The sequence below is a fragment of the Fulvia fulva genome, chromosome 12 (genome assembly GCF_020509005.1).
Source record: "Fulvia fulva chromosome 12, complete sequence".
Taxonomy (NCBI): Eukaryota; Fungi; Ascomycota; class Dothideomycetes; order Mycosphaerellales; family Mycosphaerellaceae; genus Fulvia; species Fulvia fulva.
The window spans coordinates 591,537-606,099 of NC_063023.1; positions in this window are offsets into that span (position 1 = coordinate 591,537).

Consider the following 14,563-nt stretch of genomic DNA (forward strand, 5'->3'; position numbering starts at 1 on the left):
CTTAGTAAACTACTTCTTACCCGCTATCCTATTAAGCGTATCTTATATTAAGGGGATAGGGTACCTAGACTTTAACGTAATAGCGTTTAGGCCGCGATAGTCTACGTATATCCGAAGTCTACTACTAGGCTTATATACTATAAATACGGGCGAAGCTATATCCGCTCGTCCTACGTACCTTCGAATCTTCTAGTCGGCTAGGTAGCTATCCGTCTAACGTGTTGAGAATATATAGGCCGTAGGACAAGTATATAGGTATAGGTATGTTATATAACTAGATCACGTGACTAGGGTTTACTAGCCTATAGGCTAGTAAACATCCGGACACCTAGTATCTACCTATACTAATACTAGCGATACTATATATAGATACACGCTATCCTATTAGGTCCTTCTTTATCTTTTGTATAATCCGCCGTCTTCTACTACTACGTAACTCGTACCTATCTAATAGGTTATAAGCCCGGGTTAGTAACTCGGTATTTCACCCTCGACAAAGTCGTATTAGAGTTATTCCTCTTTAGAACAAAAGGAAGGCAGACTAGAGGCCGCACCCGCCTTATATAGGAAGCTATAGCCGTGCTATAGGTATATATAAGACGTAAAAGAGCCTAGTAAGGCACTATTAGACTCCGAGTTAGGGAGCCTATACTAATACCTTAGACAAGTAGGCGAGCTTACTAAGAAGAGTCGCTCTCCGGACATCGCGTTCGTATCGACTAACTGTTTATTCTAAGAGAGCCGTAGTGTCTTAGAAACCCCCTCTACTAAGAGAGTTATACTATAGTGTCTTAGTACTAATACAATCCTTCGACTTTCCTCCCCTTCCCGGCGGATAGCTATCCTCTCCGCTATTAAGCTCGCGTTCGTTTTATCCTATTTCGATCCGATCGCGTACGACCGAATATATCCTTTTACCTAAGGGCAGCTAACCTATCCCTTAACTTACAAAAATAGAGAACGAAACTAGGTTTATAAGAAAGAGATTAGCACCTATTCTAATAAGAGAGAACTACGAAACATAGTTCAAGCTAATAAGAATACACCTAGTATTAAAGCAGGTTAACTAGGTCCTCGAAGACATTATTACGGACATTCCCGCTATAACCCTATCTATAGCGACACCCTCTATATTATCGGAGTCATCCCTTCCTTTAGATTAAGTAATAAGGAAGGCATCGTATAGACGGCATAATATAACGGCCCTATATAAGATATATATTACAGATGACTAAGAGATGATATACGAGATCCGGTATACGAAGGAGTTGTAGGAATAGGCTAAAGCCAAATATAAGAGAAGACTTCTCGCTACTAGAAGAAGTTTGCTTTAGCAATATACCAATTTCGTGATAATAGAGGACCAGTTAATAGATAACGCCTAGTAGGAGCTTAGCTTAATTATAAGGAGGGCTGTTTTAATCTCGCCTTAGTTCTAAGATATTAAGACTAAGGACAGAAAGATCTAGCAACTCTTAGTAGCTCTACTAGACTCATTTAGCTCAATTCGCGATGCAATTGATACCTAGGTGAATCTCTTACTATAAGACATTCTTACAATCCTTAGGGAGAAGTAAGAATCAATAATTTATTAAGGGACAGCTATATTCGCTAAGAAGGGTTTCTAGGGCAAGCTTACGTACTATCTCTATAATAGTGACCATTTTATAAGCAAGTGCCTATACCTTTCTGTAGCTTAGTAGGCTGTTAGGAATAAGGACAAACTAGCTAGGGTTACCTACCCTACTAAGAGACAACCGTCACCACCTCGTAGGAGGTCATTATTACTAAACCTTCGTGATGTCCTTAAGGTAATAACGGACCTTACAAAGTAGATAAAGGAGAGCCGTAAGCCAAAGGCCTCCTCTAGTAAGCCTATAAGGGCCTATACGACCTAGGAAGACGCATTAGACTCTAAGATACTATTAGAAGATAATGATATTGATAAGGTTGCCTATTCTACTATAGAAGCTAAAGATAAGTACCCCTTATCCGAGTAGTTGCTTAACTCTTATACATTATTATATATAACTAACTAAGATTCACTATTTAGGACACTAAAGCCTCTTTAAAAGAGGAAGTGGATCAAGGTTAGAGGTTGCTATCTATAAGCTATATATATAAGAAGTGTAGTAATAGGTAGTCCTTCTAGAAAGCAAATTGTCTTAGAAAATGTCCTGTTTGTTCCTAGCCTTAGAGTTAGTCTTGTTTCGTAGAATTAGTTCAGCTAATAGTTTACTATCTAACTACCTAGTTTCACCCTAAAATCCTTGTCTAGTAAACCCGTTATCTAGACTAAACTTCGAGGAGGAGTACCGTATATCTACTCGATCTCGGAAATTCTTAAGCTATAGTATACTAGTATACTCTCTTAAGAACGTGACGGTACCGCTATAGCTAATACTAAGTCCGAAGATTAGTAGGAGCTATAGTATAGAAGATGTACACACCTTAGTAAGGGACTGCTAAGAAACCTATATAGAGTCACTAATAAGAAAGATTCTATTCCTATTCCTTCTAAACACTAGAATTATAAGTTCTGCTCCCTTATAAATATAAGGAAGTTCAAAGGACCTACTATAGAGAGGAAAGGGAAGAGGCTAGCCCTCATCTCTATTGACATCTATAGGCCTTTTCAGGGCGCAGTCTCTAGGCTAGGATACAAATATTAGCTTAAGATTGTAGACAACTTCTCTAGGAAGAAGTAGGTAATCCCTTTGAAGGCTAGGAGCGACGCTCCTATAGCCCTACGGGATTAGAAGGTCTAGGCAGAACGGTAGTCAAGGTGCTTTCTGTCTACGATCCGTAGTGATAGTATAAAGGAAATTCTCGCCTTACTAAAAGAGTAGGAGAAGGAGTTTAGTACTTAGATAGACACAACTAATACCTATAACTCTCTTCAAAATAGACCTATAGAAAGGTCAATTTAAGCCTCTAAGAACATAGTCCGGGCTATACTTAAAGACTCTAGTATACTAGTTAAGTTCTAGCTAGAAGCTTTATAAGTATAGACTATAATTAGAAACAGACTACCTAATAGTCCGAGTATTAATAGTATTGCTCTTTTACTAGAAGAAGCCTTTACTAGCCAAGTACCGTTAGTCGACTATTTCCGCGTCTAGGGATACAAAGCTATAGTCTATATAGACCTAAGAGCCTAACCTTAAGGCTTAAGGAGAGACAAGTTAATAAACCGAGGAAAAGAAGCCGTATTTATAGGCTACTTAGAAAACACTACAAAACAATAGCTGTTCTAGGATCCCGATATAAAAGCAATAAAAGCGTATAGTCACGTCGACTAGTTTTAGAATAAGAAGGGGGGGAGATATAGATCTTAGTATCACCTTTACTAACTAGCCGAGTCGAGCGCTATAGCGTAATCCTATTAGGAGGAAGCCCTTTAGGGCGAAATTTTCCGATAGGGGATTATTAGAGACACCGTTACGAAGGCTAGGAGAAAATATTAAGGCGGTTTTAACACTATTGAAGTCCGATAACGGTAGATCTATACAGAACCTACCTAAGTTATTAATACTATAGTAACCGCTATTTGTATAACTTCCCCCTCCCCTAAAGGACATTAGGGAATACTAGAAGTTTAGGGATTAGGGTACTCTAATAAAAGAAAAAGAAGATGTCGTTTAGTTCGACCTATCCGAACACCTAGCGCCACCTTAGGTTATAGGTAATAAGAGGTCAAGGGGGGACGGAGATAATAACTCTAAAGAGTATAAGGCTAAACACTATAAGGCTCTTATCGCCTAGATGTTCTATCTAGACCCTACAATGAGCTAGGTAGAGGAGATTCTGAACGACGTAGAAGAATATACATTTGCTACTATTAGGCAGGCTATAGCCTATTAGCAGGAAGTACTAATCCTAAAGTCCTATAAGGTAGCCGTAGGAGACCCCGAATAGGGATATATATAGAGAGAGGTAATCGAGAACAAACTTATTGCCTTAGTAAGCAACAATACCTAGGACGTAGTTATACCGCTAAAGGGTACGAATCTAATTACTTCTAGGTAGGTCTTTGCTATGAAAAGAATGATTAGTAGAGCTATTAAGAAGTTTAAGGCAAGACTAGTTATAAGAGGGTTTTTATAGAAATATAGGGTTGACTTCGAAGAGACCTTTATACCTACTATTAGACATAATACTCTCCGAGTATTCATAGTAGTAGTATATAAGAGAGATCTCGAGATATACCTAGTAGATGTGAATAATACTTTTACCTAAAGTAGCCTTCTTAAAGACATCTATATAATCCTATCCCTAGGAGTTGAAGTACCTCTAAACATAGTGTTTAAGGTCCTACGAAGCCTTTATAGGCTTAAGCAAGTAGCTAGAGACTGGAACAAGCTCTATGTTACGAAGCTAGAGAAGATTAGATTTACCTAGTCCTAGGTAGATCTATACCTACTTATCTATACAGATAGAGACCTTATAGTCCTTACCTATATAGATAATATACCTATTATAGCTCCGAAGCTATTAGATGTTCAGTAGTTTAAGGCTAAGCTTAGAAAAGTGTTTAAGATTAAAGATCTTAGTAAACCTATAAAGATCCTTAGAATAAGGATTATAAGAGACAGGTCCTAAGGCACTTTAAAGCTTGATTAAGGACACTATGTCCACGCTAACTTAGCTAAGATGAACATAGCTAGAGAGAAAAGGCTACGCTAACCTACTTACCTATAGAGAGCTACGAGCATTTAGTACCTACGGCACCTATAGATAAGAGGTGTAATAAACAGGATTACTAGAGCTATAATAGTACCTAGATATGGCCAATGATAATAATAAGGCCAGACTTAGCATTTCCCCTTAGAAGAATTAGCTTATTTGTTACTGATCCCTCGTAGTAGTATATAAAGGCTTTAAAGAAGCTCTCCCGATACCTACGGTCGTACCTAGACCTAGGTCTTATATATAGAAAGGGAGGTCGACGACGAGAATCACCTATACGTAGTGTCGGCTACGAACCTCTCGTCTAGCTACGAGAGAGCCAAGTATTCTCACGCTAGAGCGTCGTAGGCGCGACGGGCGCGTAGCGTAGGCGAAGCCGCGGCGAATAGAGGACTACTAGTAAAACGGGTATGAAAACCATCCGACGAGCGTATACTCGTGTCGGGAGCGAGTCCCTCTTCTTTCTACGTGTAAGAAGGGCGCGGAACCGTGGCCTATACGCTCGACAGGACACCTCTAGTATAAGTACAGAATTTTCACCTCCGGAGACCGTAAACCGAGCGGGCTAAGCGACGAACATTAGACGAGCGGACTATAGAACAACAACTGAGCGGACTATATAACGGCGTCGAGCGGACTACGAAACAATCTAGTGTTTGCTAGCGGGCAATACGGTGGGTAGGTGGACACGCGACGAAGCCTATAAGGGCCTGTTAAACACCCGGTATAGGAACGAGGGTTTTGCCTAAGGCACTACCTGTCCCGCTACATAACGCACCTAGTCTGACATAGTAGATTGCGACGAGGAAAAGACGATAGCCTGAGCAAGGAAAAGACGGCTGTTAGGACGGGGAAAAGACGTACAATATAAGTAGATTAGTTCTATAATCGGGGAGGATCGAGGGCAGGGTAATAAGGAACTTCATATTAGTTAGTAGGTGGAAACGTAAGTAGTACGCTGCCCGGCGTGGTGTGTGCCCCGAGCAAACCTACGAGGCATAGACGGCCGCTTTCTAGAGATAGGCTGCGGTAACGCGAAGGGCGTCAAAACCTAGGGCGTAGTGTACACTAGTAGCGACGGCTAACACTGTCTATATAGCCCGAGAGGACGGATGCGTATGTCGGTCAATAGAGAGCACTAAAGGGCTTAGGCCTATAGAGGTGGATATTGGCTTAAGGAGCAAATAGGGAGGGAGGGCGTAGAGGGAAGCTTTTACTCCGGGCTAACCTCTCGAAACGAGGCTACACGGTAGTACTAGATAAGTAGGAAAGCGCGGTTAAGACTTGTCACCTTATCTCGTAGCTAGCTTGCTAAATACGATTCCTTCCTTGCCTCGGACTATAGGTAGACCCGGCGCTACGGTAGAGGAAGCACGTATAGGCAATATTACGGAAAGCTAAACAGAATATAGCATTATACTAGAGGCTCACTACGTCTATATAGGGGGCGGACTTCCGGTAGTCACGACTTCTATATACGGCTATTGTACGGCTAGTCCTTACCTATAGTAGCTAAGTGTAGTCCTTAGGCGAGAGGGCCTGCCTATCGAAGGGACTCGTCGCGCCGCTAGCGAAGATCTAAAACCAATGCCTAAGGAAGGTCACCGGGGTATATAAGTCGACACTAACGAGGATACTTAAGCACGAGACCGCTATACCGCCGATCGACCTATACATCTAGGGACTACGGACCTCCTACTTAGGCAAGTCGGCATAGTACCTAGTATAGAAGGTCATCGCTAGTACAGTCGTAAGGGCCCGCGAATTAGTACTAGCGTATAAGGGCATTCGACCCGGAAACGAGCCGAACTACCGGGCAAGGGACGAACAGCTAGTAATATAATAGGAAGGTAAGAAATCGTTTGTAGAGCAACTATAGAAAGAGAGGTGGAACAACTAGGTTGTAGGGCATAGTGGACGCCCTTAGCTAGCGGGATAACCTAAGGAATAGTTAGCTACAAAATCCGCGGTCAAGTACCCCCCGAAGCTTATCTACTACCGCCTTACGAGGGCATAGAGTAGTATAGCAACCCAACTACGAAGCGAACATATCGGCCTCTAGGGGTACCTATTATAGAGGAAGGTCCTAGGATACACGAATACTAGCTGCCCCTACGGCTATCGCTCCTAGAACGTACGGCACGCACTCCTCGTCTGTCCGAGGTGGTCGCTAGGAAGGGGGGAGTGGATAGTAAAGGCGAGGAACCGGACGATTGGGGCACTTCTTAACAACGCTAAAGACCTACGGCGTATTACGAACTAGATACTAGAGAAGGGCTAGCTAGAACAGTACCGCCTAGTAGGAGCAGTATAGGAAGAGAGGACACGACGTAGCGCGACGAGACCGGCTAGGAGCGGGGGCTAACGGGGTAGTGATATAGACTACGTACGTTTAGAGGGAAAGCTAATCTAGATAAGGAGTAGTCGGGGGCGGGAAGGGTTTTCACCTATTCGGGTTTCCCTTTGTACATAACAATAGATATATACCTACATAGGCCGGATAGGGTCCTAGAACAGGGGAATAACAAATCTATCTATCTATCTATATAGAAAGGGAGGGGGCAATCTCTAGGGATACTCGGACTCTAACTACGCTATAGACAAAGTGGATAGAGTCTCAATTCTAGGATACGTATAGTTTCTTTATAGATCACCTATGTCCTAGATAAGTAGGAAGCAGAAGTCTGTTATAATATCAATAATAGAAGCTGAGTTTATAGCTATAAATGTAGCCGCAAAGTAGTCACAATTTCTTGCTACTGTCCTTAGGGAAATAGGGTGCCTAGAACTAGTAGGAAAGAGCTCTTTCTAGCCGAGTATAAGGGCAAGCAAGGGCACTATTAACGAGCTAAGGCTAGTCAAGCTTATAGGTAATAACTAAGCCGCTTTAATACTTGTTAAAGATGCCTATATATATGAAAGGTCAAAGCATATTAATGTTATATATAACTATGTTAGACATCTCTAGTAGTAGAAGAAGATTATAGTAGACTACTACTATATAAAGGACATAGCTACTAATAGGTTAATAAAGCCTCTTAATAGCTAGTAGTTCCAAAACTTTATAAGGTAGCTCTAGCTTACGTAAAGGGATTGTAGGAGACTATGTGGCCTAAGTAGGAGTGTTAAGAATATATAGATAGATAGATATTTCATTAAGCTGTTATAGTGCCCTTTGGCCTATATAGCTATACTATCTTGTTTTTGTATATATAGAGGGGAAACCGTGTTAGTAAAAACCCCTCCTCCTTCCCGCCTGTCTTTTCCTCCTTGTTATCGGTTAAGAATATATAGGCCGTAGGACAAGTATATAGGTGTAGGTGTGTTATATAACTAGATCACGTGACTAGGGTTTACTAGCCTATAGGCTAGTAAACATCCGGATACCTAGTATCTACCTACACTAACACTAGCGATACTATATATAGATACACGCTATCCTATTAGGTCCTTCTTCGTCTTTTATATAATCCGCCGTCTTCTACTACTACGTAACTCGTACCTATTTAATATAACGCTTAATTACTTTATCCTCCTAAGGCGATATACGGAATAGATGCTTAAAAGGTAGCTTACTTCCTTCCTTAAGGTTAATCTTATAATCGATGCCTAGTCGGTATAGTAGTAGCTTATATACCGCCTAAGCCGAGAAGGTTCGAGCGTACTTACGGTACTCGGGTAGTAGGTAATCTACCGGGTCTATAATATTGTCCTTATTAAGCGATTTGTAGAACCGGTCAATATCTACTTACGCGTACATTTTATACGCCCGTAACGAGGGCCCGGATCTTTCTACTACTAGTATAAAGGCTACGGCTCGAGCATCTAGTCGTTACGTAGTCTTATCGTCTACTACTATACTATAATTGCCTATTATACGCCGTATAGAGTATAAGCTTAGCTAAGCGGTTAACATTGCGTATAAGTATAGAGGATCGGTACTTTACTTCGATCCTAGTAGTTTATCCTTTTCTCGGATATATATAAGGTAGACTTAAGCACCCTTTTGTCTTATATATATTATAAAAGCTCCTACTCCTACTTCTAGGATGTCTAGTAACTAATTATCCGGTATTATAGTTACGGTTACTTCTACCGGCGTTCTCCGGTCCTTTCCTAAGGAGCGCCTATATAGCTTCTTAATAGTATCTCTTCCGTCTACTAGTAAGAGTAGTCTAGTATAGAGACGGGGCTTCGGTTTATCCTCTATAGTCACTACCGGACGGAAGGTTTAATACGTCTATATAGACTACTTTCCTTTATTATAGACTGACTGTACCTATACCGGCTTGCCGTCCTATAGGCATAGCTCCTTATAGCGCTCCGAGTCGAGGGTAAGCGTCCTAGATTCGTAATAGACACCTAGCTAATATACTATACTCTAAGGCCTACCGAGGACTATATTATATTCGAGGTCGGCGAGCTATATACTTACGACTTCCTTATAACTATTCAGGTCCAGTTCTATCGTTGTCTATTCCGTAATCTCTACTCCTAAGGTAGAGCTATCTACTAGCGTAAGGAGTAGAGGCTCTAGTAACGAAGAAACCTTAAAATTATTATTATACGTATATATTCGGTCTATAAACTTAGAGTTAGTACCGATATTAAAGAACGACCAAGATTTGATACTATTCGCTATACTAGGCATTACTAAGTATATTACTACCTTAGGTTGCTAATCTTATTCCTTTCGAATCGTTCTTAAGGAACGCGAAGATATCCTTAGCCCTTTACCTAGTAGCGGTAGTAGCTCTAGTTCTTTTAAACTTCTAAGAGGCCTAATACTTACTACGCTTAAGTACTAGCCTGACTATTTCCCCGCTATTATAGAGTAGGTAGACGGGATAGTATCTCGTAGTCGAAGAGCTTATATACTCGATAAGTAAGGCGGTGTCCGGTCTTACGACACTTCTTATAGCGGCCTTTGTTTATATATCGAGTGTACGGTTCTATAATATATAAGCTTCTATCTAGATATAGGGGCACACGACTAACCCGGCAAATCAGCTTAGGATCCTCGGACTATAGGTAGACCCGGCGCTACGGTAGAGGAAGCACGTATAGGCAATATTACGGAAAGCTAAACAGAATATAGCATTATACTAGAGGCTCACTACGTCTATATAGGGGGCGGACTTCCGGTAGTCACGACTTCTATATACGGCTATTGTACGGCCAGTCCTTACCTATAGTAGCTAAGTGTGGTCCTTAGGCGAGAGGGCCTGCCTATCGAAGGGACTCGTCGCGCCGCTAGCGAAGATCTAAAACCAATGCCTAAGGAAGGTTACCGGGGTATATAAGTCGATACTAACGAGGATGCTTAAGCACGAGACCGCTATACCGCCGATCGACCTATACATCTAGGGACTACGGACCTCCTACTTAGGCAAGTCGGCATAGTACCTAGTATAGAAGGTCATCGCTAGTATAGTCGTAAGGGCCCGCGAATTAGTACTAGCGTATAGGGGCATTCGACCCGGAAACGAGCCGAACTACCGGGTAAGGGACGAATAGCTAGTAATATAATAGGAAGGTAAGAAATCGTTTATAGAGCAACTATAGAAAGAGAGGTAGAACAACTAGGTTGTAGGGCATAGTAGATACCCTTAGCTAGCGGGATAACCTAAGGAATAGTCAGCTACAAAATCCGCGGTCAAGCACCCCCCGAAGCTTATCTACTACCGCCTTACGAGGGTATAGAGTAGTATAGCAACCTAACTACGAAGCGAACATATCGGCCTCTAGGGGTACCTATTATAGAGGAAGGTTCTAGGATACACGAATACTAGCTACCCCTACGGCTATCGCTCCTAGAACGTACGGTACGTACTCCTCGTCTGTCCGAGGTAGTCGCTAGGAAGGGGGGAGTAGATAGCAAAGGCGAGGAACCGGACGATTAGGGCACTTCTTAATAACGCTAAGGACCTACGGCACATTACGAACTAGATACTAGAGAAGGGCTAGCTAGAACAGTACCGCCTAGTAGGAGCAGTATAGGAAGAGAGGACACGACGTAGCGCGACGAGACCGGCTAGGAGCGGGGGCTAACGGGGTAGTGATATAGACTACGTACGTTTAGAGGGAAAGCTAATCTAGACAAGGAGTAGTCGGGGGCGGGAAGGGTTTTCACCTATTCGGGTTTCCCTTTGTACATAACAATAGATATATACCTATATAGGCCGGATAGGGTCCTAGAATAGGGGAATGACAAATCTATCTATCTATCTATATCGAGTGTTCTTAGCGTTATCGAGAGGACCGATATTAGCGGCCTATATACTAACTTCGCTACGATCCGCCTACGCCTTACGGGTACGTCGAGATTGTCCTTCGCTACCGCTACTACCTCCGTTATTATTACTAGGACCGGCGGTAGGTAGGTCGGTCTTCTTGTCCTTCTTACTATCCTTCTTATTATCCTTCTTAGTAGGCTACTTTCTTAGGTATAGTATATCGACTAGGCGGAAATCCTCCTTAGCTCGATATAAGTAATCTTCTATAGCTTTAATCGTCTATAGGTCCTTAGAGATAAACTTCTAGAGGTACCGGTAATTTAGCTTACGCTTAAGTATATCGATATAGTCCTCTTAATCGCGGTAAAGCTATATAATATTTGTACTCTTTCTAAATAAGACGTTAAACTTAGTAAAGGAGTCGTTATGTCTATCTACTTACTTTAAGGCGACTATATCGTCGCGTACGTAAGCCTTTACGTTACGCTTACTATAGCGCTTACGTAAGTCCTTTATAAGCTTATTAAGTGTCTTATATATACGGTCGCCCTTTACGCTAGTAAGGGACGGGATTTAAGGTCCGATTAATTAGAACGCGCTACCCTTAGTATAGTTATATACGAACTTTAACGTAGCCTTCGAGATATAGAACGTAGTGTTCTATAGCTTTTTCTTCAGGTGTTCTACTACACCTCGAACGTTAGCCCGATAGGCGTGTTGTCCTTATTCCTATTACCGCTAAACTTCTTTACCTCCGTCTTATCTATCTTAAATATAACGTTAAGGTCTAGGTCAATATTAGGTATCGTATCCTAGTCCGCGTCGAGCTCCTCGTCCTTACTCTTACGCTTACTCTTCTTAGACTTCTTCTTATAGTACTTACGGCGATCTTCGTCGTCGCTAGGGTCGGAGTTAGAATCGGAGTCGGACGAGCTCGAGCTATAGGAGCTATTAGATAGGTTATCGTCTTAGATACTGTCCTTACGCGACCCGCGGCTACGACGTCCTTACTTAGGCTTCTCGCTAAGTCGCTTCTTTAGGTCTATAATTTCGTCGTCCTTAGTCTTCTTAATATACTCGATCTCGCGGTTATAGTCCTTAGCGGTAGACTTATAGTTAGAGAGCTTATTATTAACGTCGCTCTATTAGTTCTTAAGGTCCTAGACACGATTGACGTACTCTACGATCTAGGCGTTAAGTTTAGAGAGCTCTACGTTCTTATCTTAAATCTACGACATAGCGTTAAGTATATATTCGCGGTTCTTAGCTATATCCGGCGTAGGCGGTAGTTTCTTAAAATCGTCGACCTACTATTAGAGTAGATTACGGGCTACTATTAGCTAGTCGCGATCCTTTACGGCGGTATTACGTTTCTTAGTCGTGTTGTCTAAGCTCTTCTAGATATTATTACGATCGGCTATAATTGCCTTTAGATCGTCCTTTACTTTAGCGACATCCGGCTCGTTCCTCTTATACTTGTCGACCTTATTCGTAAGATACTTAACCTACTTATCTACCTTCTACTATAATATCTATATATCTAACTTCTTCTACTTAAACTCGGCCTTGCCCTACTTTAGCTTATCCTAGGCTATTATAACCACCGCTCTCTTATCCTAAAGCTTGTTATACGCCTAGTCGAATATCTTTAACAGCTCGGTTATATTATAGTCGTCGGCTTAGGCGCGTCGAAGGAAGTAATAGATCGTAGATAGTACTTTAGGTATACTAGCTATAAGGGCTTAGAACTCGGTTATATCTAGGTTCTTTAGCTCCTCTAGATTATAGCGGAAAGTCTTAGCTACCTATTATTCTCCTTCTCCTTTGTCTATTACTATATTATCGTTATAATTAAACTCGACATCCTATCTAGTCGTATATTCTTTTACTTCGTCGTCCCGGATATAGTCGGAGAGGTTGATTGTCTTAGGCGGTTCGGTAACTAGTTGTATTAGTTGCTTAATACGCCACTATATTTACTCGTTAGTTAGCTATTAGAGTTAGGTTTAGTGACCTTAAGTCTAGCTACTATTAAATATAAGCGACTCGCGGCGGATCGTAGGGCGACTAGTAAGTAGGGAGTGCCTACCGCCTATACTCTTAGCTAGTATCTTATTAATAAAGGTGCGATTGTTCTTATTAACTTAGACCTATCGCGTTTGTCGCGTAATTAGTATAGAAAACTCGTAATAAGCGTAGTTTCTATATCTTTAACCTATTACTTTATAGGTCCTTCGTAGTACGTATTCTACGGTTAGTAAAGGAGGTCTAATAAAGTATAAGGGAGCCGTTCTTAATATAGGGCAAATAACGAAGTTGTTAGATAGGCTATCTAAGAGGAGTAAGAGGTACAGAAAGTTGATATATAAGCCGAGGCATACGGGCCGGCCCGTGCCGAGTCACGTGACTAACTGCCATTTACTAGACGTCCGCCTAGGCCCGTGACACTCTAAGTCGCTCCTACTATTTATATAGTATCTCGGTAGTATTACCGTACTATTATCTCGACTAGCTTAGTATATACTAAGTTAGTCTTAGTACCGTATAATATACCTACTAACCTATATTTATAATACTCCTACTTAGGTCGTAAGGTAAGGAACGATTATTCCTACTATACTAGCTATAGCTATTACACGAAGGTCTAGAACTAGGGACCGGCTAGCGGTTTAGTTAAACTATCTACTACTATCTCCTTAGTATAGTAGTACTCTACTTTAATCTTCCTCTACTACTAGAGGTACCTAATAGAGTTATAGGTAACATTAATATACTTAGATCTTTCGTAGATATAGGCGTCCTTAACTAAGGTTAGAGCCGCCTAGTTATCCCCTATAAGGCGTACTAGTCTTAGTTCGTCGACGGTACTCTTATCGGCTAGGACTATTAGTTAGAAAGAGTAGTCTCCTACTAGCTCCGGGTAGTTTATCTCTCGGAGGATAGCCGCTAGGAACTAGAATTACTCCGCGGCGGCGTTTATCGCTATAAACTCTACCTCTATAGTAGAGGTTACTATAGACTTTTGCTTCTTACTTATCTAGGATATAGGCGTACCGTATACTAGCTAGACATGTCCTAGAATTAAGACCTTATCTACTCGATCTATCGCGTAGTCGGAGTCTAAGTATCCGGTTAGGGTACCGCTACTACGTCTAAATATTAACCCTAGGTCGGGGAACGACCTTAGGTATCTCGAGACCTTCTTTAGTACTTTTATATACCGCTTTATTAGATCCGCGACATATATACTAGTTCTCCCGAGTAGGAAGGCTAGGTCCGGTCTCGTTATAGTTACTAGCTATATCTAGGTCCTATTATCGCTCTAGTAGTTATCCTTACTATATCTCTTGTCGTTCGGAGCTATAGGACGGAGATTATCGTAACTATCTATTAGCGAGAGTATTAGGCTTGCCTTTTCTTTTGCTATATCTATTTTAGTAAGGGCTTTACGGATATAATAGCCCTAGTCGAGTTTTAGGGTACCGTTACGCCTATTACGAGTAATCTTTAGTCCTAGTAGTTTCTCCGGTTCCCTAAGATCCTTAATCTTAAAGTATTACGTGAACTACTTCTTAAACTATTAGATGTCGGCTAACCTTAGTACTATAATAGGTATGTCGTGTATATAGATAAGTAGT